Below are 6,261 nucleotides of genomic sequence, written 5' to 3' on the forward strand. Positions count from 1 at the left end.
GTAACACGTAAACATAAAGCCTTGAAACCAGTCTTCAGACAACAAAGGAGGAAAAAGGGAGATTTGACACTTAATGTTCACCTAGCAAAGGAGGAAAAAGGGAGATTTGACACTTAATGTTCACCTAGCCAAAGGATTTCTTGACGAGGCACAACAGTTGGTGAGCCTAGATAGACAGAATGAGGCCTTTTTACAACTGGAACACTGTTGTCGCCTTGTATATGCAAAAGCGCTGAAGCTCGAACAAATCATGTTGCAACAACGAGCCAAGATGCAATGGATGAAGGGAGGCGACCAATGCTCCCGGATTTTCTTTCGTAAAATTGCCCAGAGAAGAGTGGCGAGGAGGATAATGCAGATCAATGATGATAACGGGACCACCCACACGGATCCAGGAGAGATTACCAATGAAGTTGTCCGTTACTACCAAAACCTCTTAGGTGGTAACAGACGACAACTACCGATGGATATTCACTTTCTTAGACCGTGGGCACGACATATACTTACTACTGAGGAGGCAGACCAATTAATATTGGCGTTCAGCCCGGAAGATGTGAAGCAGGCAGTATTTGACATTGCAGCGGACAAGGCCCTAGGACCTGATGGGTTTTCCTCAGGATTCTTTAAAGCAGCATGGTCAGTTGTGGGACAGGAAATTACAACGGCTGTACTGGACTTCTTTAGTATCGGGAAACTGCTTAAGCAAGTCAACTCTACACTTTTGGCTCTAATCCCAAAGGTACATACTCCTATGACAGTTGGTGACTTTAGACCTATATCGTGCTGTAATGTATTATACAAAATTATTGCAAAGCTACTTGTCCAACGTTTGAGTATGGTTCTAGACAAGATAATTAGCCCATGTCAGGGAGCATTCATTCCAGGACGTAGCATTGGGGACAATATAATGTTGGCACAGGAGTTGTTCATGGGCTATAACCAGGCGAGACTCCCCCCTCGTTGTGCACTCAAAGTTGATATAAGGAAGGCCTATGACACGGTGGAGTGGGATTTCCTACTAGCGGTCTTGCAGCTATTTGGTTTCCCAATTACGTTTACAAGATGGATTGAGGAATGTGTAACAACGACTTCATTCTCGATTGGGCTCAATGGAAACCCTCATGGGTTCTTTACAGGAGCTCGAGGTTTAAGACAGGGAGATCCTCTTTCTCCCTATCTCTTTGTTCTTGTAATGGAAGTCCTATATTTGGGATTTTTACAACTCATTGAGCAGGATAGGCAATTCAAATATCATTGGAAATGTGAGCCGGCCAAAGTATTCCAATTGGGATTGCAGATGACTTCCTGCTCTTCAGTAGAGCTAACTTGGAATCAATCAATGTCCTCAAGATGGGATTGGACAGGTTTGTAGAATGGTCCGGGCTTCGGTTGAATGTTCAAAAGAGCCATGTCATTATCTCCTGCTCAGCGCAAGGATGGAAGAATCAGATATTAGAAGCTATGGGCTTCTAGGAGGGCCAATTACCAATGAGGTACTTGGGTCTCCCTTTACTCTCTTCTAGATTATCCATATCAGACTGTCAACCACTTTTATTGAAAATTGATGCACGCATTAATGGATGGGAGGGACTTTCATTATCTTATGCTGGATGCATACAAATCATTAAATCTGTTTTATCAACACCGAGCTTGTACTGGGCATCTGCATTTATATTACCAAAGGTTGTTATCAAACAAATTGAGAAACGCCTTAGAACATTTCTGTGGAAAGGCAATTCTACATCAGGCTATGCCAAGGTAGCGTGGAAGGATGTGTGCAAACCGATTATGGAAGGAGGCCAGGGAATTAAGGATATCGGAATCCTTAATCGTGCGTTAATGGCAAAGAAGTTATGTGATGTTATCAGATGTGACCGAACATCTATATGGGTTGATTGGTTGCAGCATGGGCGACTACGAGACACCTCCATTTGGACGGTTGACGAGAAGGGAGGATCATGGGGATGGCGCAAGCTGCTCCGGCTTCGCACCTCCATCCAACCTATGACGGAGTTTACTATTGGAGATGGGAGGACTTTTTATCTGTGGAAGGACCCATGGCACCACTTGGGCCCACTTATCTCTAGATTCCCACGGGCACCGAGCCTTATTAGACGTGGGATTTCCACCAAGCTCCAAGCAGTCATTGATGAGGGGCAATGGCAGTGGCCTTTTATTTCTGATATGGAATGTATGGAAATCATTTATAATCTGCCTCAGATCCATGGAGGGGAGGATAGGATCAAATGGCGGTTTCCAGAGAGATGACCCACCACACAAGCCCTGTATCGTCTATTCTGTCCACCTGGACCGAAAGTAGGTTGGACTTCACTACTTTCGGGTTCCTTGAAGATCCCCCGACATACTTTCATTCTATGGTTAGCCATTCAGGAAAAGCTACCGACGACAGACAAACCATGGTTAAATCATTTGGGTGGATGCATCCTTTATGACGATGATAATGCGGAGACACACACTCACTTGTTCTTCCGATGTCGATTCAGTAGAAGTTGCCTTGCAGCTGTTCGTCAACAGATCCGATTTGCTTGGCCCAATCGTGAATGGGCAAGAGATGTGGAATGGGCATCGAGGAAGTGGAGGGGAAAACACATAGTTAATGTAGCATATCGAGCATTACTTGGTGCATGCATATACCATATTTGGTGAGAGAGAAATCTGAGACGATTTGAGCAGACCCATCGGCCGGCAAATGTATTGGTTATTTGTATCTTAGATGACATTAGACAGAGGATACTTAGTATTAATCTTTCATGATGCGCTATATAGACTGTGGAGCATCCCTTGGCCTGTCGGGGGAGAATCCACATGATTGTTGTACGATTCTTTTTATTAATGAAAATTACGTTTACCCAAAATAAAAATAAAAAATAAAAAAGCCCATTTTCATTACATATGAACGAGACTTTCCGGCCGCTCCCATTGTAGGTAGTCATTCTTATTTATATAAAGCCCACCGTTCCATGGCATAATCACTCAACCTCCTCTGGTTCCAGAATGCACTTTCGCTGCCAATCCCCAAGCAGGAAGTACGATGTTTAACTGCCTAGTGATATTGGACTTTCTTTTTATCATCCGAAAACCCCAAGATAGCAGAATTTAAGCACCTACCCCAAAAACAATTTAACCCAGATTTCTTTATTGTTTCATTAATAATGTGATCAATATTTTCTAAATAGAAATCCATTAGAATAAAATATAGCAAACCAAGGCCTCTGGTAGATTTTCGTTTAGTTTGAACAACTCGTAAGATTCGATCCAACGGATTACTATCTTTATCTAGTTGAAGCTTTAAAACAAATGATTCCACCAGCGCCCTGATAGTACTATCCTCCACCAAATGATAAACCTTTTGCATAAGTTTCACTCTATCCATGGGTGGTGTTATATCATAAAAATCAAAGGCTCCTAAGACAACAGAAGCTTTATTTGACATTAAACTCTCTATAAAGTAAAATCTCAAATAATTGGGATGGTATGCCTTGATGTTTGGAGTTTCCATATTATTCTTCTTCATGAAGAGGAAGTGCGCCAACGACTCTTTAGGTCTTAATTCTTAATAGAATCTATCCTCCGAAAAGGGCAAGGAAGAGGACAAGTGGAACGTCTATTGCTCCACTTTCTTAGTCTAGTAGCAAGCGCGGTACCCACTGAAACCTTTGTTAGGAAAATCGAGAGGGGAAGCTCTGGCATTGATCCGCCAGCTGGAAGCGAAAGAACCTATCTTTCTTGGCCCTGGGCCTTGATTCGGCAAAATCACTGTCAGCAAGCCTTTCTAAGAAGAAAGAGGATTGTGCCTTAGGTCAATGAAAAATCACTGTCAGCAAGCCTTTCTAAGAAGAAAGAGGATTGTGCCTTAGGTCAATGAAATGTTCCAGGAACGCACCAAAGGGGATAACCAACTTCAAATAGAATGAGTGAAACTGATAATAGATAGACTTTTAGGTAGTTCACCAGTCAAACCACACCCTTGAATGAATCTCAATCGAATGGGACTCGTTTTGAATCCTTCGCGATGGAAATGCCCAAACCAACATAGCTTGCTAGCTGAAGGAGCTGCCAGAGCAGAGGCAATGTCAATTGACTTATTCGATTATCCTTCTTCACCGTTCGAAGTGGATTGGCACACGTCTTCCTATGAAATAGATTCTCTTTCCCCATCAAGCCCCTTTCCTTACTCGAGATATCTGAGATAGCCCCGTCAACTAATAACAACTAATAGACGAGCCCGTTATCCTTCTGTTCTAAACTTGCTTCTTGGTACAAGGGGAGGCGACTCTTCACCTTACGAGGGCGCCCTAGAACCAGGACCCAATCGACAAAGAAAGGCTACTGAGCCACTGGGCTTCGTTCACTCCTAAATCAGTGAATCCCGGGAAGTGAACTCCGAAATCAGTTACCTCGAGTTCGGGTGAGGAGGAATTTCATTTGCCTGGAGCAAGCCAGGTCTGGGATCTTTCCCCATAGCCTTCTTTCTGTATTCTTTATCGCCTGGTCTTTCGGGACGTGGGATCTTTCTTTCCGAAATCCATTTACCTTGCTAGCTTAAGGCTTAATAGTTATCCCTTATAACCAAAAGGAACCCAAGGAAAGCAGTCAAGCCGAAACCAGTGCCATCCTCAAATAACCCAGTAGGCGTACGAATATCTGCTTCGGAAGGACCAAGAAAGTCTTTCTTTACACTATTCTTAGCATCACGAAAGAAGCAGTCGATTAGTGTCTCATAAGGAAAGCCTTAAGGCCCTAGCTTGGTTTCGGGGGAGAAGGACTAAGGATCAGTGGACCTAGAGGAGATAGAAGCTGTAGTTAGGGTTCCAAACCTGCCCTCGGGCTGAACTGCTGACTCTAGAAATGACTTATGTTGTGTTGAGTCGCCTAGCAATGCTCAAGGGTCTCGCCTAGCGGGAAGGAAAGGAATCTCTTTAGTCAGGCCAAACCAATCTCCCTAAGCCTACTTTATCTATCTTAAGGATAACTGGTTCAAGCTTAAGGATAGCGGGTTCTAGAGAAAGTCTTTCCATCGGTCCATGTCCGTCCCCCTAGGGAAGCCAGCAAGCCAACGATCTAGTTTCAGTTGATCCAATTATAGAACTAGTGGTTACAGCGAGTGAGCTAGCCCTCTTATTTTCAGGTCTTTCCCTTTCCTTTGCAAGCTAAAATCGCATTGCAATCCTTGAGTCTGGGCAAACCGGTGGACGAGGGTCGATGTAATTGAGGCTATCTTTTAAGCGGAAGCTTTCTCTCTATTTATATTTTATATTGCCTGAGAGCTATAAGTACCGCGAAGGGCTATCTCACTCCAGCAGGAAAGGAAGAAAGAAGTTTTAAGGGGGCCGTCTTTTGTGGGTAAAGGAATTGGCATAATTCTATTTCTTCTATCTATATCCATTGAAAAAGAAAATGAATAAGCGACAGTAGTTGGAGAAGTTCCATTGATTGAAGCAGGAGGTGCCATCGAGTGTGAGAAAGAAAGCTGCTTGAAAGCTATCAGGATCAAGAGCGATTCTAATATCACTGCTTTCATAGAAAGAGGAGCAAGATCAAGAAAGAAGGCCATTAACTCCGTTTTTAAATTCCTCTTCTTGTCAGTTGAGTGACTCCGTCGTTCCTTAGTCCCTTTCAAAGCTTCAAAAGTGCTCAATTCCCTCGCTGCAAAAAATGAAAATAATAAAGGATCAGTTTATGTTGAGTAAGAGTGACTTTCTTTGCCCTTTTCCCCAGTTGTAAAGAAGGATTCTCTCTCAAGGTAAGCATAGGCAGTAGTATTTTACAAGGCGGGAAGCCATATTGGTATTGAAAATGAATAGGCAAACTTTTTGATTCCACAAGGGAAGGGTGGAAGTAAGTCCTCTAGTTAAAGTCTGGAATACGCGTGTAAGCGAGCCCATGATCTAGGTAGCCTGCTGGAGTTCCATCTAGAAAAAAAATTCCAATTACCTTCGATGGATGAGTTCTTCCCTTTGCTGTGGGGCCAGACGAACGTTCCATACCGGCTGAGGGAATATCTTCTATACGAGTCCAAGCATGATAAGGACTAAAGTCAAGGGATTTTCTTCTAACTAGTGGCTGAGAGTAAGCAAGCTACCTTGAGCGGATCCCACGTTAGCCCCAAGACGTTGGTCTCTAACTCGAAAAGTAAATGCTTGAGCTTGAGTGAGAAGGGCCTCCTCGCTTATTGACTTGAACCACTGACCTTTAGAACGAACCTATAGGACAAAAGGAACTTAACTAAGGGCATCTGAC

Source organism: Sesamum indicum, linkage group LG3 (genome assembly GCF_000512975.1).
Source record: "Sesamum indicum cultivar Zhongzhi No. 13 linkage group LG3, S_indicum_v1.0, whole genome shotgun sequence".
Classification (NCBI taxonomy): Eukaryota; Viridiplantae; Streptophyta; class Magnoliopsida; order Lamiales; family Pedaliaceae; genus Sesamum; species Sesamum indicum.